The 26,440-nt window shown below is 30.8% G+C and overlaps 2 long non-coding RNA genes across 4 annotated transcripts; both read left to right on the forward strand.

Annotated features, from left to right (window-relative positions):
- The first annotated feature begins 7,092 nt into the window (after positions 1-7,092).
- LOC128155303 (uncharacterized) lies at positions 7,093-8,647 on the forward strand. Its single transcript, XR_008239587.1, has 4 exons — positions 7,093-7,202; positions 7,655-7,712; positions 7,821-7,889; positions 8,157-8,647. It is a non-coding gene; the product is annotated as an uncharacterized LOC128155303 (long non-coding RNA).
- Positions 8,648-11,057: 2,410 nt separating this feature from the next.
- LOC128156395 (uncharacterized) lies at positions 11,058-23,464 on the forward strand. Of its 3 annotated transcripts, none has more exons than XR_008239712.1 (5): positions 11,058-11,373; positions 18,731-18,812; positions 19,080-19,162; positions 22,559-22,644; positions 23,237-23,464. It is a non-coding gene; the product is annotated as an uncharacterized LOC128156395 (long non-coding RNA). The 3 variants fall into 3 exon arrangements; XR_008239711.1 differs by having other exon boundaries at positions 11,060-11,373; positions 18,762-18,812; XR_008239710.1 differs by lacking the exon at positions 11,058-11,373 and having other exon boundaries at positions 15,078-18,812.
- Positions 23,465-26,440: the final 2,976 nt, after the last annotated feature.

The raw sequence follows: 26,440 nt of genomic DNA on the forward strand, positions 1-26,440 counted from the left end.
CGATTAGTGAATCTTATTCACTGCGCATGTCATAAATATGATGCACAAATCGAGTCATATTCAATCTTCCTCGATGTTTGGTAACAGGGTAATTTAGCAGCGTACTGACAAATGTGTGTGGCGCGCCAAACTTTATAAAGTTTTGACAATGAGGACTCACTAATAATTCATTGACTAATCGACTGCTAACTACAGTTGTTACAGTGGCGTAGCTAGACCAGAAACGAAGTGCATGCTTAAGAACTTGTGGGTCCAGGGCGAAGCCTGGTGGGGTCACAGGGGGGGGGGGGGGGGGGGGGAGGCCCCGTAAGCTCATGGATTCTGACGATTTTTAACACTAAAAATCATCGCAGAAATTGAAAGGAATGCTCACTATTTAAACATATTTTTAGGCAGTTAAAATTGTTTTGGTTATAGTTTAGGCATAAAATAAAATCACAAAACTGATTAAAAACTAAAAGAAGAAAAAACTTTTGACGTTTGTTTTTGACCCACTCAAAGCTTTTATTCTTAAGTTCATTTTTACCTAGTTTATGGTAATGAATATCTCAATAAAGCTGTGATATTCTATGAGGGAAATTTAAAATGATGTGTAAAACTAAAATCAAATGCAAAATAAATCTTTGCTTTATTATGTACATGCATTGTGTGCTGTTTCTTTAATATGATACTGTAAGACCCCATTATCTTAATAAAAAAGTGTAGGTGAAAAGATGCCGGATAAAATAGGACCGGGTAACGGAAACGGGTTGATGGAATAACTAAGTGTGGACCTTAATACTTGAATTCTTTTTTAATTTTTCTTTCTTTCTTTATTTTTTTTGCTGAGTTTCTTCCTTTTTTCCAAAATGATGTGCATACTCAGGCATATAAGCATACATGGTAGCTACGCCACTGGTTAACGTACGGTACGGATCAGTTATATGTCTCTGGTAATAGTCTATATATCTTAAAAAACTACAGCTAACTATTGTTAATTAAATAGTGCACAAATGCTCTTCTAATTAATTTCATACTAATCGCTAATACAGGCACGTAGCATCGTTTTTGAAAGTGTGGGGGGGGGGGGGGGACTCATCCAAAAAATCTTGACAAGCAAAAAAAAAAAAGAAGGAAATTTTGTATTTTCCAAAAACTTCAAATCCTAATCTCCGTGGGGGGGGGGGGGGGGGGGGGGGGGCGCAACTCCATGATACTAGTAATTCAATATTTTATATGTAAATTAAAAAAAATAGTTGCTGCTAGAAAAAGTTGGGGGGGGGGGGGGCCTGCCCCCCCCCCCACCCCGATGCTACGTGCCTGTAATACTGTAATATCAGTGAACTCTAATTTACATTTTCTATTGTTAGAGTTGTGAATCATACGGTCAAATTAAAACTTATCAAATAAACTTTGATTTAAATTTGTAAATTATATAAACATGTCTACTACAAATCATTCACACTCTTTACTAAATCTTGAGGAACGTATAAACTGTGATAAACGAACAAAACTATTGTCAACTGTAGTTTGAGTCGTAAATTAAAGTTTTAAAGAAAGAGTCACCAGATATTCCAATTCTCGCATTTAGCTGTGTATCTCCTTGAATGTCTATCAGATAAATTTTATAACCCGTAAACCATATAATTAACATTTCCTATTCATTATAAGCGTGCCATACACATACGTATAGTTGAATTATCTCAGTCATCTTATATTTACATCGATCCACCGAGTATCTAATCTTGGTCATATGACTATACTTTGTCCCAAATTTTTGCTTCCACCACTTTTTGCTTGATATATCGATAATTGTAAATACCTTTGTGCTCAAACTACGTTCACCCGCTAATATAAAAAATGTCCAGATTATCTGATTTGAAACGCCCCTTCTTTTGCCTCAGGTTAATACACAAACCAAAATAGAAAGTCTACGGTGATTTTGCTAAATTTGCAGCAAGCCATGAAATAGCCCGGATGACAGGCTTGGGGCGAATTACATTGTAAAGTAATGCAATACATTACCATTACGTCATGAATTTGGGCATAAATTACCATTACCGTTACTTAGTTTTCTTGAAGTAATGCATTACCATTACTTTTTGAAAAGTCCATAATAAGTTTTCAAAAAAGTAAAGCTAAATAAAGAGTTTTACAAATGTTTCAAATATAAAACACACTTTAACATAATCATATCTACAGGTTCATGTTCATTATCGGGTTCAAATTTAATGACTTAATATACAAGATTGCTGTTGGACTTTATGATCATCAGAGTTTCAACAGCATCCTATTGGATTTGAAAATCTTCCATGAGCTACCAGTTATATAAAGTAAACGTTTGACGGGAGTAGTGGACGCTGGGGCTGAAAAACACTCTTTGGCAATCTTTATCTTAGGTGTTCAGGCAATGATAAAAAGAATACAGGAGTCTTGCACATGTTATATGTATTTTCTATCAGTCCAAACTATAGTACTCAATATACACTACAAATATTGAGAGAGAGAGAGAGAGAGAGAGAGAGAGAGAGAGAGAGAGAGAGAGAGAGTCATCGTTTTCAAATAAGTTATAATATTGAAAGTGTTTTAATTTAAGCTTCCAGAAATCATAGTTGGATAGTGCGTTCATTGGTGCATGTATGTCCTATGTTCTATTGGGTCACAGCCAAGAGAAGGGGATTTGGGGTGTTTAGCACTTCTTAAAAACAATAGACTGTTTGGATACTTTGTTTAAACCTGAAGGCATTGTATCTTGTTGAAACATTCTTCACAGTAAAGAATTAATTTAATGCGCAGCTAATTAGAGTTACATTTTCAAATGATTTCAAACTCTTAAGAACAATATTGTTATTAAATGTTATTGTTTTAGCTATTACTGACAATTTAAATATGGACTTTTTTATTTTTTTGATAATACAACGAAATTAATTTTATCAGAAGAATTCTTTCTTTTTTTTTCTCTAAAATAATTTCTTATTAAATACGATTCCAGTCATTAAATTCAAAATTGAAAGTTTAACAAGAATAGAATTCCTGGGTCCCCCGCCGGTCAAGCAGTATACTAGTAACGAGTCCATCGACCAAGGCTGATTTAGGAACTTGACCAAGGTATTAGTGGTATAAATATTTGGTATAAATTTAATGAAAATCCGTCAAAATTTGTAGGCATGAGAGCGCTTACAAGGTCAATTTTTGGATAAAACGGAGTCATTATTGTGGTCAGAGTCCCATAACTCCAACAAAAAGTAGCGACCAATGCTGATTTTCGAACTTGACCAAAGTATTAGTGGTATAAACATTTGGTATAAATTTAATGAAAATCCGTCAAAATTTGTAGGCATGAGAGCGCTTACAAGGTCAAGTTTTGGATAAAACGGAGTCATTATTGTGGTCAAAGTCCCATAACTCCAACAAGAAGTATCGACCAATGCTGATTTTCGAACTTGACCAAGGTAATAGTGGTATAAACATTTGGTATAAATTTAATGAAAATCCGTCAAAATTTGTAGGCATGAGAGCGCTTACAAAAAAGTGTGACGGACGGACGCACGGACGCACGGACCCACGGACACACGGACGGACGCCCGGCATTTCTATGTCCCCGCTCCGCGTTGCGGCGGGGGACAAAAAATGAAGATGCATAGATAAGCATAGTAATGCAATGTAATAATGCCTGCATTACATTAGATTTTGGAAATAAATGCATTACATTATCATTACTTGTTATGCAAATTTAAATCCTTTATGGCGTTACACATTACTAGCATTACTTTGAAAACATGTAATTGCATTCCAATGCATTACCATTACATTAAGCATTACCCCAAGCCTGTCGAATGATAACGTTGAAAATTGTACAAGGTATTCCGAGCAGTTGCGAATGGACAAAAAAAAGATTTAGATATTTACTATTATTCTCCGTAACAAATTTTTTTTGTTCCTGTGAACTTGTGAATAAATGAAAATATGTCAAAGATAATATCTTGGATATTTTCCCTTTTATCGATTTCAACTGTATTTCTTTCACATGCATGTGCATTTTTATTAAAATCACCAAAAAGTGATGAAAGCAATAACTTGGGACAGACTATAGAATTATTTTACTCAGGTGGTCGTAAAGGCCCGCGGGCATTTTGTACAGGTTATTTATATTATTCATATGACCAACTCAAGTGCATTTAAGTCTTGAATATGTTGTATAATCATCAGACAGTTATACATTGACAGAGGAGTCAATCGACTACTGGCAGTACTTTTCATTGTATTCATTGTTGCTAAAACTAGACTCTACAACGTATATCGACACCAATCTCATAATTAGTCTCACGAATACATGTAGTATATAAGATGTTATTTATCAGTTTCAGTATTGATTCAATGAATGACAGGAAATGTGTGTTTAAAGGGAGTGGTCGGTCATAGCTATTTTTAGATTATATATTAGCTCTGCATAAAGATATAGAAAATATTTGAAGCTTAATTATCCGGTTCTTTTTATTATTTTTTTTACTAAATGATAATTCATTCTTCTTATGGTAGATCATACGGCATTATGGGTAATTTGTTTGTTGACCCCCAGCCTCCTTATGGTACACAAGGTTACAACTAAAACTTTTCTAACAAATTTTTTGTTGAAGAAAATTAAGGAAACAGTTATTGGTTGAAACAATGAATATTCCATGAAAAATTACATTTTCCAATGTTTATATGTCAAAATTCCCTATGTTGCCATCGTTTTCAATAAACTTTCGATCGCATCCATATAAAATACTTGAGTTTGTTGTGCCATCTTCGCTAGCCAAGGGTTTTCGGTCCACTTTGCTCCCCATGTTTATGGGGAGCGAAGTGGACCGAAAGCCCTTGGCTAGCGAAGATATTGTGCGTGCAAATAATTGTAATTTAATGGAGAAAGTGAATAAAGTGATATGATATTCGCGCAAAATGAGCCGTAGTGTCTCTTTAAAGGGGCCTAGACACTTTGTGTCGGATGAAAATTTGATTTCAATTTTTATATAAAATGGTTTCCTTGTGTACTTTTAATTGTTCGCCAAATTTGAATGTCACAAGTTATTTACAAGCGAGATATAGAGGAAAGAAATTGTTAATATACAGATAAAGTTCAAGTCATATTTCTTTTCAAACAAACAAATTTCTTTGACAAAATAACTTATGACAACCAAAATAAACCGGCTGATTTAATGTGTTTTAAATAACTTCATATCATCAAAAAGCAACATTAGATTAAAACTGTCTTATATGTAAACAATAACTTGACTCGAGCTTTTTTTCCCACAAAACAAAGAATTCTTACCTCTGTAACTCGCTTATAACTCGATATTTGGCTTTATAATTTTGATTTAAAACATCCATTCTATGCATTAAAAATGAAAAAGTAAAGTTTGAAAATTTTAAGCTCAAATCGTGTCTAATTCCATAGAAATTTTTAAAAATGAAAATGCAACATTATTTACACATATGACTTGAAACCAAGAACAAATCGGACAGAAAATTATACAAATGAATAACATCGATGTTCTAATTGAACCATTCAATTCAGAATGACGACTTGTATAGCAATAACCAGTTAAAATTTCTTTATTCCGATGAATCGAATTGATGTTGTAGAATTATGCCGTAGAAAAACTGTTATCATCTGAGTTTCTTTATGCGTGTATGAAAAACAATTCGATCTCTGCATTCATATGACTGTCGTCATAAGAAAAGGGCCCTTAAGGTCAAAATTTCACAAACTCACTTTTTTGTCAATTCTGATTAGTCAGCTCTTTCTGAATACAAATATACTAAGATATCAAAGATCTTGTGTATTTTAAGCATTTTATGACAATTTTAGTAAAAGAAAAACCGCATTTTATATATTATATAAAATGTGGTTTTTCTCTTTGACAGAATACATGACTAGTAAAATCAACGTTTCTTGCTCAATACAAATGAAAACAATGGCATGCAGTTATTTCAGCAGCCTGATTTGTGATGCATAGTGCATCAATACAAAAAATTTAAAAACCAGAAGTCACAGGAAAGACGCATACATGTATATATATATTCAAACCTTTTAGTTTTAAAAGAACACACTTTTAAATAATTTAGAAATAATAAAAAAAAAAGTTTTTAAGATTTAGGGCGAAATCAAACGGCGATAATGTGAACAAATTCTACGAATAAAAGTGGGGTCTGACCGTTTGAATATTTAATCACAAGTCGCATGCATGTACTTGAATATTGCTTTCTCTTGCTGCATATATCTAATTGAAAGTAAATAAAGCCAAATGATAGGAAACATACAAAAATACATGTAGTTGAAAGTACTTGAAATGTAATAGAGTGGTTCAAATTTAAGCAAAGCTTTGAATTTAAATGAAGATTTCAAAGTCATATAATATGTTATCCAAATCACCTATTTGACCAACTAAGTTCAAAGTGAAATGAGTCACCTTAAAATTTTAAGTAGATCTGATAGTGCATCCAGTCATCTTAAGATATTGCACTGTATTGTTTATTTGCTAAAATTCACATGAATTATAACAGTACAAAACAGGCGCTTTAGTTATAATTGGCACTGGCATAATCATCCGGCACAGTCAGTGTTTTAAACTGTTTGTTGATATTTTTCTTGCTGTCATCTTTAACATTTCTACGTTGACTTGGGTGCCTGACTGATCAAAATTCCTTATTCCTTAATTCAATACATTTCTTTGTTTTGTTTTTTGTTTTTTGGTTTTTTTTTTTTTTTGCTACACGTTTGATCACAAATAATTTTAAACAATTTCGTTACTTTCAAAGAGAGAATTAGATTTGATAAGCTAAAGGTTGGTATTTTACTCTTTTAAGTAACATTTGAATATGGTTGCAAATATGTGATTTCTATGCTATATATATATTGTCACAATTTGAAAATATCTGCCTATAGCAAAGAGCTCAGCGCGTGTTGACTGTCAACAAAGGCGATTGCTATTTTTGGTGGCGATTACGAATATCCACCAATCAAAAGGGAAGTCAAAGTGCATGTTATAATTCATGACGTCATTGCATGGTGCTTGCTTATATTTCATTGGTTGATATTTTCAATCGTCGAAACGTCGGCTTTCTATTGGTTAGTATTCCTGCTTCGCGCTGGGTATCGCGCGTCTACTACAAGCTGTTAGCGTCACTTGCGAAGTTGTTTACTGGAGGATCGATTATAAGAAAATTTACTTTTTTCGTGAGTAAGTTATGATTTTTTCTAAATCTCTAACATGCAGAAAAGTAGATATTTACATTTTGCTTTGATTATTCGCTGTGTGTGATCATTCTCGTGTACAACTGCACGAAAATTTTCGATTAATTTTTACCTCTGGACAAGTTGGTGGTACGCCCGACAAGGCGCCATAGTGAATTTCAGCAGTAAAGTTGCTACAGATGTATTGTTACTATATGCACAAATCCTCATAATCGTTCGTTTAAGTAGCGTTTAAGTTAACTGTGCATTAATCTTTCTGATATGCACAATCACCCGTTCCATTTAATTAGATCCCTTGCCTTTGTTCTTCCTGCATATTGAACAAAGATGGCGCAAAATAATAACATGGCATTTATTGCGTAAACATAAACCGTTGTGTGTAGTAGAAAGTGTTACTTATGCAGGTTGATCAATGAAATGCTCTCATTCATGTTGCAGATAAAGCTCAGAATGGCAGCTACAGCTAAGAAAGGCGCAAAGAAGGCTGATGCCCCAGGTATTGAATAAATATTACCCACAATTCTTTTCATGAATCTTAAATATTTTTCTTGTGTCTCGCAAACGTTAAATTTCTTGGTGATTTTATTTAACTTTAAACTTCCAGCAAAACCAAAGAAAGCAACAAAGCCCAAGTCTCCCAAAAAGGCTGCAAAGAAGGCAGGAGCAAAAAAGGGTAAGCCTGTGTTTTTACACATAAAAAAATTAATAGACTTTAAGGGAATGCATTATGTATTCTCTCTAGCTTTGTCAGAGTATTTCATTTGCAGGCGATTCCCATATCAAAACCAATCTTCATTAAAAAAAAAATTAAAAGTACTTGATATAGGATATTTAGTACTAAAGAGTTCTTGGTAAACTTAATCATTTAAAATTGGGCCTAGCTGTTGATGATTATTTATATTGTTGAGTGTTTAATAATGCAATTTGTTCTATTTTAAAGGAGTTAAGAGAGCTGGAAAGAAAGGAGCAAAGAAGACCACTAAGGCCAAGAAGTAGATGATTTTCTTGCAGACATTTTCACAATCCAGGGATTTCCTCATCAGTCATCGTGTAGACCTAGATTTCCACCCCTCTCTGACTTTGTCATCTCATTTTTTTGAGAATGACCGAATCTCTTTTATTATATAGATCTATATATAACTGTTTTATAGAATAGATATTTATAGACGTGTGAACAACAAACGGTTTTATACTCTGTCAAAGCTGACTGTTTTTGATTTTTGAGATCAATTTGATATTTACAAGTTGTTAAGAATTTCTAAATGTTAAAGAGAATGAAATTTTACCGATGTTTTATCATAATTTTTTGACTAATCTCCATTTTTGTCACATTTTATGATTCTTTTTATGACTGGGTGTGTAATACTCTTTCTACAGTCTTGTACCAAGCCTGTAGGACTATAAATGTACAATAAATGTGTATAAAACTAAGCTTGAGAGTTGTTTTAATTGCATGTATCAGAAACTGCCATAGCATATTGAAAAAGCCGTAATTTAATTTTTGGATGTAAAGATGCTACTATATTACCACTACTTCGGCATTATGTAACAAGTTAACTTGCAAATAGCAAGTTAGTTTAAGTAGTGTCTAATTAATACTAGTATATCCCTTGCAACAAAAAGTGTGGTGTGTATAATGTTCTTGAAGAGTCAGCCCTCTATATTGTAAGTGCAACACCTCTTAAACCACCACACGGAATTTCATTTAACTTTGTGGGCATATAGGACACAATGTGTATATATGCATATTACCAGCGAATTCAGATTTCATATATTCCCCGAGAATTGCGGCCCTTTTGAACTTAGAATTTTGGCCATATACAGTATTGAATATTCAGAATTGAACAGTTTAATTGTATTAAAGCGCACCTCCTCGTAAACTGCTGCATGGAATTTCATAACCTTTAGTAGGCATTTAGGACAAAGGGAATTTTGATTCCATTATAATTTTTTTTTGGAATTTAGAGTTTTGTCGTTTTTCAGGACAAACTATATATGCGCACATATGCTGAAAGTTTTGATGTGAAGAATTTTGCCGGAGTTATGCCCTTATATTTATTTATTTATTGTATCCTGCCATTTACTTTGTCAAAGATTGTCAAGTAATGTGGACCTAAATCTCAGTCTGAAATATACTATTGTTGTAAAAAGTTGTGCTACTGAGCAGCTGCTAAAACTATGGTGGGTGGCCAACAAATGGCCATCGGATCTAACTTAAATTTTTAGATATGATTTTTCAAGTTAAAAACTGCTATTGAAAATATGTATTAGCTTTAAAGATGAACATTCTAAGTGTTCTCCTATGTTTACAAATCCCAACAATATTTGGTCGCGATGATGTCTGTAACAATCAAATGGGAAAGAGTTTACTTCATTTCATACTTTTATGTAAATAACACAAGTTAATATATTTACTTTGACAATTGTTGAAGGTGGAATAACACATCGTCACAAAATGGCTGACCTCTGATCGAAACGACATTTCGTTTTATTAAAAGCATTTTATGGACAGAAACATGTAACTTATTTCATAGCCGAGTGGAAAAGTGTCGGACTTGTGATCCGTACATCCCGAGTTCGTATCCCACAGAGGTTTTTGTTGTTACTTACTGGAATAATTATTTTAGATATTCATTTTTTATCCCCAAACTGCAAATTTTTCGCTTATTTGACATTTGTACAGTTTATCTATCATTATCTCTTTCATTATCAAAAAAAAATTCTGCTAATTTGAGTGACCTTTTCAAGGTGTGTTATTCCACCTTAACTTTCAAGTGGCCCTGACATATGGCTAATTACGGTTTTTACCTTTGAAAACTCATGAACGTTAGTATATATATACTTGTTTTACATAAGTTTAAACAAAAATTTGGCGTTGCTAAAAAAGCACCCACTTCTTATATATAGATAGTGAGAAGGAAAGAAAACTACATGAATTTATTATTATAATCATATAACATATCGCTACAGTTGTAGCCAATGATACCCATGGAATTCATTAATTCACAGTTGATAAACTAGAATTTACAACTCCAAACTTTTACATAATAAATATTGATTTTGGTTAAAGGTTTGTACACAATAGTTTGTAGAGAGGCATTTTTCATACGCAATTGATGTTAAATTAATATATATATATATATATATATATATATATATATATATATATATATATATATATATATATATATATATATATATATATATATATATATATATATATATATATATATATATATATCGCATAAGTACATATATCAATTATATTTGATAGTCATAACTTTAGTTTACAATTACAATAGCTTGAGAAATTCTGAATTGAATTATAGTTAACAGGTTTTTTTATTCATATTAAATCTACATTGAAAGCTTAAAACTGTTGCTTACCAATGTGGATACTATATAGTGTGTGGTGTAAACTATCTTCGCTAGCGGTTTTCGGTCCACTCCGCTCCATGGGGAGCGGAGTGGACCGAAAACCCTTAGCTAGCGAAGATGCTGTAAACTATTTATGGCCGGTTGCGTTTATTATAGATATAGTTAGTGAGTGTAAGCTACACTGTAATTCTTGACCATTTATCATTATCAAATGCAAAACAAATACACAGTTTCACAGATAACTAAAGTAAACGAATCGCTAACTGTATATAGACCTATTTTAAAGACAGTAAACCATATCATATGACATATTTTACAGCCGAAAAATTTTTTTAATCCATGGTATTTATGTTTAAATTTTTTAAACCCTTATGTATAGTGTATTATTAGTATATATTGGTGATTTGAAATGGTAAGTACTTATTGTTTTATTGTGTGTGTGTGTGTGTGTGTGTGTGTGTGTGTGTGTGTGTGTGTTCGTAAGCACCTGAATACCACTACACGAGTATGAATACACACGTTTTATCCCACTACATTTTTTCTTCCCACTACATGCACCCGTGTAGTGGGAAGTAAAATCGTTCGGAAACGTTATTTCTCATCGTACTTGATTCAAAAAATATAAAATCGTACTATGTTTGGGTTTCCGGTGTGTATGTGAATTTTTTGACACGCATCGTGGAGTCCATAAGAGTACTTTACACACTTTCCTCCATTGGATATAAATAGCGCATGCGCAATCGGAACTTCCTACTCGAAGATGGAAATAATTGTTTACAGTAAGTATCATTTTTTCTTCGATATCTAGGGAATTATATCATTCTATTCTAATAGATAAATCTGGTAAACGACTATAACAAGGTCAGGCATTGTTTTTGCTGTTAAGTTTTTCACTGATAAGAGAACACGAGATCTAATTTTGACATCATGCGAATGCCATATTCATAATCAAAGAAGGGATCGTAACCTATTTAGAATTAAAATGTGTCTATTTTATTTCAAGATTTATTTAATTATGGAACAGATTATTACTTATATTTTAAGGGATATATCAGTACCTTCTTAGTGGCCGAAATTCGGCCCCATTCCTAATCAGAAATAGGTGATATTTCCTCAATTTAGCGGTATTTTTTCCCAACTGGTTAACACTGAGTCTATATTTAATTCTTTTAAATAAATAATATGTATTAAAAGCAAAATATGTGATCTTTTAACCTCAATCAGCATAGCTTTTATCATAATACCTGTTTAAAAACATTCTGTAAACATTGCCAACTTTTAATCCTAATTTCCTCTATCTTTCTAAAAATCATAATGATGTGTTCTATGGAATCGTTATGCTGTTTCCACATACATTTACTTGATTGATATACCTTTTCAATTGTACAATTTCATTGAAAATACGGATGAATTACGTTACATAATTATATTAATACAAACATATTAGGAAAAGTTACTTTAAAAAAGTGATTTAGTAGGAAATACTGATTTTTATCATTAAAATGAAAAGTATGAGTTTTCTCATGGGGTTAAATTTCAAAATAAATGATATTTACTTAAGCTAATGGTGATTATTTCTCAATATTAGTACGATCTGAGATAAATTTGGGTACAGATAATGATCCAAAAAGATTTAGAGGGTTTCCTAAGTGATCAAGTGTACAGATTGATTTTAGAACGTTAAAATGAAAAGTACAGGTTTCCTCATTGGGGTCTAAGTTCAATAGGAAAGGATTTTTACTTAAACTATTGATGATTATTTCTTAACATTAGTGTAGTTTAGGATAAATTAGGGTACAAATATTGATTGAAAAAGATTTAGATGGTTTCCTAAGTGAATAAGTATACTGAATTCATAACGTTTAAATTAGAATTATGGGTTTCTTCATGGGAGTCTAAGTTCAATAAAAAAAAAATTTCTACTTCAACTAATGGTGATTATTTCTTAGTATTAGTGTTATTTAAGATAAATTAGGGTACAGATATTGATTTAAAAAATTTAGGGGGGAGGGGGGTTTCCTAAATAAATATTATACTGATTTTAGAACGTTAAAATGAAAATTAAGGGTTTCCTTATGGAAGTCTAAGTTCAATAGAAAGAATTTTTACTTAAACTAATGATGATTAATTCATAGTATTAGTGTAATTTAGGATAAATTAGGGCACAAACATTGATTGAAAAAGATTTAGGGGGTGTCCTAAGTGATCAAGTATACTAATTTTATAACGTTAAAATGAAATGTATGGGTTTCCTCTTGGGAGTCTAAATTTAACAGAAAAGGATTTAACTTACACTAATGCTGATTATTTCTTAGTGTTAGTGTAATTTAGGATAAATTAGGGTACAAATATTGATTGAAAAAGATTTAAGGGGTTTCCTAAGTGATTTAGTATACTAATTTAAGAGCGTTAAAATGAAAAATATAAGTTTCCTCATGGGGGTCTAAGTTCAATAGGAAAGGATTTTTACTTAAACTGATGATGATTATTTCTTAACATTAGTGTAGTTTAGGATAATTAGGGTACAAATATTGATTGAAAAAGATTTAGATGGTTTCCTAAGTGAATAACAATACTGAATTCATAACGTTTAAATTAAAATTATGGGTTTCTTCATGGGAGTCTAAGTTCAATAGGAAAGGATTTTTACTTAAACTAATGGCGATTATTTCTTAGTATTAGTGTAATTTAAGATAAATTAGGATACAAATATTGATTTAAAAAATTTAGGGGGGGGGGTCTCCTAAATAAATACTATACTGATTTTAGAATGTTAAAATGAAAATTAAGGGTTTCCTTATGGAAGTTTAAGTTCAATAGGAAAGGATTTTTACTTAAACTAATGATGATTAATTCATAGTATTAGTGTAATTTAGGATAAATTAGGGTACAAATATTGATTGAAAAAGATTTAGGGGGTGTCCTAAGTGATCAAGTATACTGATTTTATAACGTTAAAATGAAATGTATGGGTTTCCTCATGGGAGTCTAAGTTCAATAGGAAAGGATTTTTACTTAATCTAATGATGATTATTTCTTAACATTAGTGTAGTTTAGGATATATTAGGGTACAAATATTGATTGAAAAAGATTTAGATGGTTTCCTAAGTGAATAACAATACTGAATTCATAACGTTTAAATTAAAATTATGGGTTTCTTCATGGGAGTCTAAGTTCAATAGGAAAGGATTTTTACTTAAACTAATGGCGATTATTTCTTAGTATTAGTGTAATTTAAGATAAATTAGGATACAAATATTGATTTAAAAAATTTAGGGGGGGTTCCTAAATGAATACTATACTGATTTTAGAACGTTAAGATGAAAATTAAGGGTTTCCTTATGGAAGTCTAAGTTCAATAGAAAGGATTTTTACTTAAACTAATGATGATTAATTCATGGTATAAGTGTAATTTAGGATAAATTAGGGTACAAATATTGATTGAAAAAGATTTAGATGGTTTCCTAAGTGAATAAGTATACTGAATTCATAACGTTTAAATTAGAATTATGGGTTTCTTCATGGGAGTCTAAGTTCAATAAAAAAGGATTTCTACTTCAACTAATGGTGATTATTTCTTAGTATTAGTGTAATTTAAGATAAATTAGGATACAAATATTGATTTAAAAAGTTTAGGGGGGGGGGGGGGTTCCTAAATGAATACTATACTGATTTTAGAACGTTAAAATGAAAATTAAGGGTTTCCTTATGGAAGTCTAAGTTCAATAGAAAGGATTTTTACTTAAACTAATGATGATTAATTCATAGTATTAGTGTAATTTAGGATAAATTAGGGCACAAACATTGATTGAAAAAGATTTAGGGGGTGTCCTAAGTGATCAAGTATACTAAATTTTATAACGTTAAAATGAAATGTATGGGTTTCCTCTTGGGAGTCTAAATTTAACAGAAAAGGATTTAACTTACACTAATGCTGATTATTTCTTAGTGTTAGTGTAATTTAGGATAAATTAGGGTACAAATATTGATTGAAAAAGATTTAAGGGGTTTCCTAAGTGATTTAGTATACTAATTTAAGAGCGTTAAAATGAAAAATATAAGTTTCCTCATGGGGGTCTAAGTTCAATAGGAAAGGATTTTTACTTAAACTGATGATGATTATTTCTTAACATTAGTGTAGTTTAGGATAATTAGGGTACAAATATTGATTGAAAAAGATTTAGATGGTTTCCTAAGTGAATAACAATACTGAATTCATAACGTTTAAATTAAAATTATGGGTTTCTTCATGGGAGTCTAAGTTCATTAGGAAAGGATTTTTACTTAAACTAATGGCGATTATTTCTTAGTATTAGTGTAATTTAAGATAAATTAGGATACAAATATTGATTTAAAAAATTTAGGGGGGGGGGGTCTCCTAAATAAATACTATACTGATTTTAGAATGTTAAAATGAAAATTAAGGGTTTCCTTATGGAAGTTTAAGTTCAATAGGAAAGGATTTTTACTTAAACTAATGATGATTAATTCATAGTATTAGTGTAATTTAGGATAAATTAGGGTACAAATATTGATTGAAAAAGATTTAGGGGGTGTCCTAAGTGATCAAGTATACTGATTTTATAACGTTAAAATGAAATGTATGGGTTTCCTCATGGGAGTCTAAGTTCAATAGGAAAGGATTTTTACTTAATCTAATGATGATTATTTCTTAACATTAGTGTAGTTTAGGATATATTAGGGTACAAATATTGATTGAAAAAGATTTAGATGGTTTCCTAAGTGAATAACAATACTGAATTCATAACGTTTAAATTAAAATTATGGGTTTCTTCATGGGAGTCTAAGTTCAATAGGAAAGGATTTTTACTTAAACTAATGGCGATTATTTCTTAGTATTAGTGTAATTTAAGATAAATTAGGATACAAATATTGATTTAAAAAATTTAGGGGGGGTTCCTAAATGAATACTATACTGATTTTAGAACGTTAAGATGAAAATTAAGGGTTTCCTTATGGAAGTCTAAGTTCAATAGAAAGGATTTTTACTTAAACTAATGATGATTAATTCATAGTATAAGTGTAATTTAGGATAAATTAGGGTACAAATATTGATTGAAAAAGATTTAGATGGTTTCCTAAGTGAATAAGTATACTGAATTCATAACGTTTAAATTAGAATTATGGGTTTCTTCATGGGAGTCTAAGTTCAATAAAAAAGGATTTCTACTTCAACTAATGGTGATTATTTCTTAGTATTAGTGTAATTTAAGATAAATTAGGATACAAATATTGATTTAAAAAATTTAGGGGGGGGGGGGGTTCCTAAATGAATACTATACTGATTTTAGAACGTTAAAATGAAAATTAAGGGTTTCCTTATGGAAGTCTAAGTTCAATAGAAAGGATTTTTACTTAAACTAATGATGATTAATTCATAGTATTAGTGTAATTTAGGATAAATTAGGGCACAAACATTGATTGAAAAAGATTTAGGGGGTGTCCTAAGTGATCAAGTATACTAATTTTATAACGTTAAAATGAAATGTATGGGTTTCCTCTTGGGAGTCTAAATTTAACAGAAAAGGATTAAACTTACATTAATGGTGATTATTTCTTAGTATTAGTGTAATTTAAAATAAATTAAGGTACAAATATTGATTGAAAAATTTAGGGGGGGGGGTTTCCTAAATGAATACTATACTGATTTTAGAACGTTTAAATGAAAATTAAGGGTTTCCTTATGGAAGTCTAAGTTCAATAGGAAAGGATTTTTACTTAAACTAATGATGATTAATTCATAGTATTAGTGTAATTTTGGTTAAATTAGGGCACAAACATTGATTGAAAAAGATTTAGGGGGTTCCTAAGTGATCAAGTATACTGATTTTATAACGTTAAAATGAAAATTATGGGTTTACTCATGGGAGTCTAAATTTTACAGAAAAGGATTTAACTTACACTAATGGTGATTATTTCTTAGTATTAGTGTAATTTAGAATAAATTAAGGTACAAATATTGATTGAAAAATATTTATGGGGTTTCCGAAGTGATTTAGTATACTGATTTAAGAGCGTTAAAATGAAAAGTATGAGTTTCCTCATGGGGGTCTAAGTTCAATAGGAAAGGATTTTTACTTAAACTAATGATGAATATTTCCTAGTTTTAGTGTAGTTTAGGATAAATTAGGGTACAAATATTGATTGAAAAAGATTTAGGGGGTGTCCTAAGTGATCAAGTATACTGATTTTATAACGTTAAAATGAAAATTATTGATTTCCTTATGGGAGTCTAAATTTTACAGAAAAGGATTTAACTTACACTAATGGTGATAATTTCTTAGTATTAGTGTAATTTAGAATAAATTAGGGTACAAATATTGATCGAAAAATATTTATGGGGTTTCCGAAGTGATTTAGTATACTGATTTAAGAGCTTTAAAATGAAAAGTATGAGTTTCCTCATGGGGGTCTAAGTTCAATAGGATAGGATTTTTACTTAAACTAATGATGAATATTTCCTAGTTTTAGTGTAGTTTAGGATAAATTAGGGTACAAATATTGATTGAAAAAGATTTAGGGGGTGTTCTAAGTGATCAAGTATACTAATTTTATAACGTTAAAATGAAAATTATTGGTTTCCTTATGGGAGTCTTAATTTTACAGAAAAGGATTTTTAACTTACACTAATGGTGATTATTTCTTAGTATTAGTGTAATTTAGAATAAATTAAGGTACAAATATTGATTGAAAAAGATTTAAGGGGTTTCCTAAGTGATTTAGTATACTGATTTAAGAGCGTTAAAATGAAAAGTATGAGTTTTTTCAGGGGGGTCTAAGTTCAATAGGAAAGAACTTTTACTTAAACTAATGGTGATTATTTCTAAGTGTTAATGTAGTTTAGGATAAATTAGGGTACAAATATTGATTGAAAAAGAATTAAGGGTTTCCTTAGTGATTAAGTATACTGATTTTATAACATTAAAATGAAAAGTATGAGTTTCCTCATGGGAGTCCAAGTTCAACAGGAATGGATTTTGACTTAAACCAATGGTTATTTTTTCTAAGTGTTTATGTAATAAAGTATAAATTAGGGAATAAATATTGACTGAAAAATATTTAGGGGGTTTCCGAAGTGAATAAGTATACTGATTTTAGAACGTTGAATGAAAATGATGGGTTTCCTCATGGGAGTCTAAATTCAACAGGAAAAGATTTTACCTAAACTAGGGGTGATAATTTTTTTAGTATTAGTGTAAATAAAGATAAATTAGGGTACAAATTATATTGATTGAAAAAGATTTAAGGGGTTTCCTATGTGATTAAGTATACTGAGTTTAGAACGTTAAAATAAAAAGTGTGGGTTTCTTCATGGGGGTCTAAGTTCAACAGGAAAGGATTTTTACTTACACTAATGGTTATTTTTTCTTAGTATTAGTGTAATTTAGGATTAATTAGGGTACAAATATTGATTGAAAATGATTTAAGGGGTTTCCTAAGTGATTTAGTTTACTGATTTTATAATGTTAAAATGAAAAGAATGATTTTCCTCATGGGTGTGTATGTTCAATAGGAAAGGATTTTTACTTAAACTAATGGTAATTATTACATAGTATTTGTGTAATTTAGGATAAATAAAGGTACAAATATTGATTTAAATAAATTTAGGGAGTTTCCTTAGTGATCAAGTATACTGAATTTGTGGCGTTAAAATTAAAAGTATAAATTTACTCATGGGGTTCTAAGTTCAACAGGAAAGGATTTTTACTTAAACTAATGGTGAATATTTCTTAGTGTTAATGTAATTTAAGACAAATCAGGGCAGAAGTAAAGATCCAAGAATATTTATGAGGTTTTTGGAGTGAATAAGTAAACTGAATTTTTAATGTTGAAATGAAAAGCATGGGTGTCCTCATGGAGGTCTATTTAGTTCAATAGGAAAGGATTTTTATTTAAACTATAATGGTGATATAGGTTGTTTTTTTTAATAATCAATTACATGTACATCATGTATACTGATTTTTTCAAGTTAAAAGCAAAAGATATTGGTTTCCTCATGGGGGTCCAATACTTTACAAAAGGATTATTTTATATACCCACGGTGATTATTTCATTGCATTAATGAACTCAACATGTAACCAATATTATTCTTCTTTTTTACATTTTCTTTTCGAGACTCAAAACCAAAAATTTTGTTTGCAAATAGTGACTGAAGTGCCTCAATATGATGTAGATGTTGGATATTGTGCTTTTCCAGGTAATGAACAATTTTTTTTCTTACTGTAAACAAACACATGCTTAAGGGAAAAAAAGAAAGAGGGATATAGAAGAGAAAGAAGCTTTATTTGTACTTTAGTGTCTATGAGTAATATTTTTACATTTGATCTGAGTGAGCTGAATTAAATTCTTTATATAATTATATATTACTGTATACAATATATATGATTATTAAGAAATTAAGAATGAACAATTAATTGTGAATGATACTATGCATATCTGAAATTTTTCTACATTTTCTTTTAAGAGAAATGGCCCAAAATGGAAAGCATCTGCAGACAATGACTGATACGTTTTTTGATGCAGATGTTTAAAATGATGCTTTTGAAGGTATCAGTATAATTTTTGTTACTTATTGTAAACAACTAACTATTACAAATAATAACAGAAAAAGAGAAATGCTATGTGTGTGCGTGTGAGAGAGAGAGAGAGAGTGAGAGAGAGAGAGAATTAGATTGAAGGGGAGAAATAGTGAGCTGACTTAATACAACTAATTTGTATAAATGAAGTAATTTTTCTATTTAGAAATTTTACCTGAATGTCACTACATGCGTGTAAATAACTAAATGTGATGTCAATTTGAAAGAGAGAGAGAGAGAAGTCGATAGACACTAAGTTTGATTTAAAGGAATTAGATTGGAAGGGAGAGAGAAAGAGAGAGAGAGAGAGAAATTATTGAAAAAAAATGAAGCATTTTTGCTATTTGGATATAATACATGAATGTCACTACATATGTGTAAATAACTAAATGTAATGTCTATTTGAAAAAAAGTCAGAAAACTTGATAGAAAATAAGAAACAAAGGAATTAGATTGGAAGGGAGAGAGGAAGTGAGAGGACTTATTAAAACTTTTTGTTTTAAGTGAAGCAATTTTTTTCTATGGAGGTACTTTACCTGAATGTCACTACAAGTGTGTACATAACTAAATGTTATGTCAATTTGAAAAAGAGAGACAGATAACTTAATAGAAAATATGAAAAAAGAAATCGGATTGGAAGGGAGAGAAGAAGATAGAGGACATGTTTTTTTGTTCAAATGAAGCAATTTTTTCTTTAAAAATGTTTGCCTGAATGTCACCACATGAGTGTAAATTAGTAAATGTGGTGTTAATTTTAGAGAGAGAGAGAGAGAGAGAGAGAGAGAGAGAGAGAGAGAGAGAGAGAGAGAAAGAGAAAGAGAGAGAGTTGATAGGAAATAAAAGTTGAAGAAATTAGAGTACAGGGATTAAGATAGGAAGTGAGATGACAAATTTCAACTTTTTGTATAAATAAAGTAATTTTTCTATTTAGATACTTTACCTGAATGTCACTACATGCATGTAAATAACTTAATGTGATGTCAATTTGAAAGAGAGAGAGAGAGAGAGAGAGAGAGAGAGAGTGACACTAAGTTAGATTTAATGGAATTAGATCAAAAGGGAGAGAGGAAGGGAGAGGAATTATTAACATTTTGTTTAAATAAAGCATGTTTTTCAATTTAGATAATTGACCTGAATGTCACTACATGTGTGTAAATAACTAAATGTGATGTCTTTTTGAAAAAAGTCAGAGCAATAGATATAAATTTAGAGATAAAGGAATTAGATCGAAAGGGAGAGGACTTATTACAATTTTTTCTTCAAAGGAGGTAATTTTTTGTTGTTAATTGAGATACTTTTACTGAATGTCAGTACATGTGTGTTTATAACTAAATGTAATGTCAATTGGAAAATAGAGAGAGAATTTAATAGAAAATAAGAGAGAAAGAAATCAGTTCGGTAGAGAAAGAGAAAGATAGAGGAAGTATTAAAACTTTTTGTTCAAATGAAGCAATTTTTTCTTTTGAATTTTTTTGCCTGAATATCACTACATGAGTGTAAATTACTAAATGTGATGTTAATATGAGAGAGAGAGAGAGAGAGAGAGAGAGAGAGGAAATATAAGATAAAGAAATCAGAGTGGAGGAAAGATAGGAAGTGAGACTTAATACAACTGTTTTGTATAAATGAAGTAATTTTTCTATTTAGATACTTTACCTGAATGTCACTACACACGTGTAAATAACTAAATGTGATGTCAATTTGAGAGAGAGAGAGAGAGAGAGAGAGAGAGAGAGAGAGAGAGAGAGAGAGAGAGAGAGAGAGAGAGACTAAGTTAGATTTAAAGGAATTAGATCAAAAGGGAGAGAGGAAGGGAGAGGAATTATTAACATTTTGTTTAAATAAAGCATGTTTTTCAATTTAGATAATTGACCTGATTGTCACTACTTGTGTGTAAATAACTAAATGTGATGTCTTTTTGAAAAAAGTCAGAGAAATAGATATAAATTTAGAGATAAAGGAATTAGATCGAAAGGGAGAGAGGAAGGGAGAGGAATTATTACATTTTTTCTTCAAAGGAGGTAATTTTTTGTTGTTAATTGAGATACTCTTACTGAATGTCAGTACATGTGTGTCTATAACTAAATGTAATGTCAATTGGAAAATAGAGAGAGAATTTAATAGAAAATAAGAGAGAAAGAAATCAGTTCGGTAGAGAAAGAGAAAGATAGAGGAAGTATTAAAACTTTTTGTTCAAATGAAGCAATTTTTTCTTTTGAATTTTTTTGCCTGAATATCACTACATGAGTGTAAATTACTAAATGTGATGTTAATATGAGAGAGAGAGAGAGAGAGAGAGAGAGAGAGAGAGGGGAAATATAAGATAAAGAAATCAGAGTGGAGGAAAGATAGGAAGTGAGACTTAATACAACTGTTTTGTATAAATGAAGTAATTTTTCTATTTAGATACTTTACCTGAATGTCACTACACACGTGTAAATAACTAAATGTGATGTCAATTTGAGAGAGAGAGAGAGAGAGAGAGAGAGAGAGAGAGAGAGAGAGAGAGAGAGACACTAAGTTAGATTTAAAGGAATTATATCAAAAGGGAGAGAGGAAGAGAGAGGAATTATTAACATTTTGTTTAAGTAAAACATGTTTTTCAATTTAGATATTTGATCTGAATGTCACTACATGGGTGTAAATAACGAAATGTGATGTCTTTTTGAAAAAGTCAGAGAAATTGATAGAAATTAAGAGATAAAATAATTAGATTGAAAGGGAGAGAGGAAGTGAGAGGCCTTTTTACAGCTTTTTCTTTAAAGGAGGTAATTTCTTTTTTATTTATTGAGATACTTTACCTGAATTTCACTATGTGTGTGTAAATAATGAAAAGTAATGTTCATTTAAAAGAGAGAAAGAAGTTGATAGATAATAAGTTAAAGATAAAGAAATTAAAGCGGAAGAAAGATAGGAATTTAGAGGACTTATTATTAAAACATTTTGTTTAAATCAAGGGATTTTTGTTCTATTGAGATACTTTACCTGAATGTCACTACATGTGTGTAAATAACTAAAGGTGATGGCAATTAGAGAGAGAGAGAAATTTAAACATAGTTAGAGACAAAGACATTTTGCAGAAGGTAGAGAGGGAGTGAGAGGATTTATAAAAGAAATGTGTTCAAATGAGAGAGAGAGAGAGAGAGAGAGAGAGAGAGAGAGAGAGAGAGAGAGAGAGAGAGAGAGAGAGATATCTCATGTAGAACATACATGTAACAACAGCAGCAATATTTGAACACTTTTATAAAGGTCAATTATACATTTCTAAAAACTTCTTTGTATAACAAAACATAACCTTTTTTTATAAAGAGTAAAACAAAGTAAACAAAATGTTTTTTTTATGTTTATTGTTGTCTTATGCTTTCAGGAAAAATATCCAAGGTAAATGAGGTTTCCTGAGAAAAGTGTTTGTCTCACATGGAAAAGCCATTGTCTAAGATTATACATATTAAGGTAAATGTATAAATTATATGTTATTTCTTAAAAAGAAATAAGCATGAGAGAGAGAGAGAGAGAGAGATTTAAATAAATAAAGAGAGATGAAGAGAGAGGGGAGAAATAAAAAAAAAAAGAGAAAGGGAATACAGAGAAAACTGCTTTTAGTTTTCATCAATATGAAGTTAATTCATCATTGATACACTTTTCCTGAATGTCACTAGATGTGTGTAAAAAGGGATAACAGCATGAAACTGAGATAAGGCATTAAAAAAAATTGAGAGATAGGGAAAAGTTAAAATAGATAGAGAGGGAGATAGTGTGTGAATTTAAAGTGTAAAGTGAATTTTTAACTTTATGCCTCTACATGTGTTTTTCATTGATAGTTATGAGAGAGAGAGAGAGAGAGAGAGAGAGAGACAGAGACAGAGAGAGAGAGAGAGAGAGAGAGAGAGAGAGAGAGAGAGAGAGAGAGAGAGAGAGAGAGGGAGAGTAGTGATACCTTTTAGTATTGCATAAAATCTGAAAAAAGTACATTTAAAAGTCTTGCTTTACAGAGATGAAACACATTCTCAGAATTTATATTTTGACAAGTATTTTTGTGTTGCAGCACCAGTGTTCAGACATAGGTTAACTTCCTAGATAGACGATTGAGGACCAATAGTGTCAACGGAAAAAAATCTACGCCATGAATATTGCTTTAATCAATACTGGTTTAGAAACGATAATGAAACTCTGGTACATTTTTTATTGATCGTGTGGTTTTCATGTATTCTCCCAAAAATGAAGATATGAGAGAATTAATACACTTTTTACGTGTACATGTACGTGTAAATTCAGTAGCTATACAATGTACATATTTTGCTGTTTTAATGTTCCTAAACGATCATATTGCCTTGTTCATATTAATATTTAGATGTTTTAGTAATACTCAATAAAATGTCAGGGTCTAATGTAATGTCTTAATTACTTTCATAATCATTGATATTCATTTTTATTTAATGTACCAACATCACTACGTCAAAAAATACATGCGCGGATCCAAAAAGAATTTCAGGGGGGTCGGACGGTTATTTGAGTTTGTCGGGGGGGGGGGGGGGAGGGTCCGAGGCATATTTTTGGTAATTTTATAATGTAATTTAAAGAAATTTTAATTTTGCAAGGGGCGGGGGGTGGGGGGGGGGGGGGGTTCAGACCCCCCTGACCTCCCTCTAGATCCTAGCATGAAATAAGCTTAGCTAATGCATGATCTTGTTTTTGTATATGCCTTGCAATATTATGTAGAAATAATCAATGTGATTGAGCATTTTGGTGTGAATAATTGCATGAATTTTTATATCATAATCTGTAATTTCACCATTAAAACTAGTGCTCTACTCAGAAGTTGTGCCGTCATTCTGTCTTTAAATAACCATACAGCTTTGGCTGAAAATGAACGATGATGGATGCTTGTATATGCGTGTGATATACATGTACATGTAGGTAGAAGGCGCCTGTGATAGTTTTTCTCTTTCAATAACTAAACTGCCACGGTCCATTAGTTGTTCTAATAACAGCATTCGGTTTTAGCTATTCAAAAATCAAAAAAATAATTGAAAAACAAATAATTGGGTTTATTGAAAGATTTATAGGTTTGTTACATGCACTTTGAAATATTTCGCACTTTGAAAAAAATTCAAAGTGTGTTACTAGTAATTTTGGAACCAGTTAAACGCACTTTTATTTATTTTTTCAAAGTGCGTTGATATCGTCGATATTATAAAAAACTGTTCAGGATTTGGTCCTAATAATTGATACTTTTATTGACATACAATAACTGATTGTTTTAACCTTGGTTTGATATTGTTTAGCTCAATGGGATATATTTTTTTTTAAAAAGAATCTAATGCATTCTCAGCTTACTTTATAAACAGTTTCTCGATTAGAATTTTTTTCTCATAAGCGTACGTAGTTTGAAATTTACACAAGAACAAATCAGGAGTTTTAAATTATCCAAATATGACATAAACTGCATCGCGTAGCAATTGCCTTTTTCCTTCTTTGTCTATGCAACAAATTTAATGTACTTCTTATCTGATACATTGGGCTATGTCAGAAACGTTTACTTCAAGTTGCTGAATATCATACGTTTTGGATAGAAAGATAAGGGGTAGGTAACCTTCTTCCTGAAATCAATTACTAGTAAATGATGCACTGGTAATTGACCTGTATGATTGGTTAACCCACACCCACCCCCGTTCTCAAAGACGGTTAATGAGATTTACTATTATTGTTAACAATTCACCATACAATCAGCAAATTAGAAATTCAATTCCAGATTTTTCTATTTAAACATATTTTTTAAAGTGCATTAAGTGTTTCGATAATAAAAAATGTTGAAGTTCCTTCATAACGCACTTTGAATTTTTTTTTCAAACTGCGTTAGCTTAGTCCTAAGTTTAACGCGTTTTATTATTTTTAAGTGTGTACTTTTCTCAAAGTGCGTTGCCACATACGTTATTTAAAATCCACTATAAATCACAAAACTTGTGTGCTATAATTCTTTAGAAACTGTACAAAGAATGTATGGTGTATCAAATCATTTGATACACGGATCAAAGCATCAATCTTGCAGTGTGGTTTCCTTTCAGAACAAATTGATATATATAGAGGATGTAGACAGGGGGATCCTATTGCTCCATATTTATTTATTCTATGTGCAGAAATTTTAGCAATTCTAATAAAACAAAATACAAATATCAAAGGTATTGTGGTTAATAGTAAGGAACATAAGATTATCCAATATGCAGATGACACAACTTTAGTACTTGATGGTTCACCAAATTCACTTTTTGCTGCACTTGACACTGTAGATTTTTTTTCCACTTTCTCAGGACTAAATATCAACAGCTCGAAAACAAAAATTGTTTGGATTGGTGCTAAAAAATTTTCTAAGCAAGTATATCACCATACTAGATGGAAACTAGTGTGGGGATGTACAACAATTAGTTTATTGGGAATAGAATTTTCTGTAGATTTGGAAAAAATAGTTAACTTAAATTATGATATCCAAATACCAAAAATTAAAGCTATGATACAACAGTGGAACAGGAGAATACTCACTCCCATTGGTCGAGTCACTGTAGCCAAAACATTACTTTATCCAAAGCTTAATCATCTTTTTATATCTCTCCCAAACCCGGATAAAGAAACATTATCTTTTTTAAGTAATCTTTTCTATGAATTTGTATGGAATTCAAAGATTGACAAAGTGAAGAGACAAATTATCACCCAAGATTATTTAAAAGGGGGATTTAAAATGCTAGAAATTAACAATTTTTTAAAGTCATTAAAATGCTCCTGGATTAGGAGACTTTTTAAAGATAAGAAACCATGGATGGACATCTTTTTTGAAATCCATGGCAATGAGGTTACAAAAAATATGCTTGATTTTGGTGACAAATATATGCATAATATTGTGAAACATAGTAATGTTTTCTGGAAAGATGTATTTCAGTCATACTTAACAATATTTCAAGCTTCGGATAACATAATATTTAAGCAAAAATTCTTTTCTATGCCAGTTTGGTACAATACAAATATATGTGTTGGTAATAAAACAATTTATGTCAAATTGTGGTATGAACATGGTGTAAAAATAGTTAGTGACTTTTTGAATAATGATGGAACTTTTTTATCACAACATGATTTTGAAAAGCAATTTAGCTTGACAAATATTTGTACCATGCAATTTAATAGTGTTATCAGTGCAATATCTAAGTTTCTCAAGACCATGTCAGTTAATAGATCTGATGTGAGTAAAGATTTTTCACCA

Source organism: Crassostrea angulata, chromosome 7 (genome assembly GCF_025612915.1).
Source record: "Crassostrea angulata isolate pt1a10 chromosome 7, ASM2561291v2, whole genome shotgun sequence".
NCBI lineage: Eukaryota > Metazoa > Mollusca > Bivalvia > Ostreida > Ostreidae > Magallana > Magallana angulata.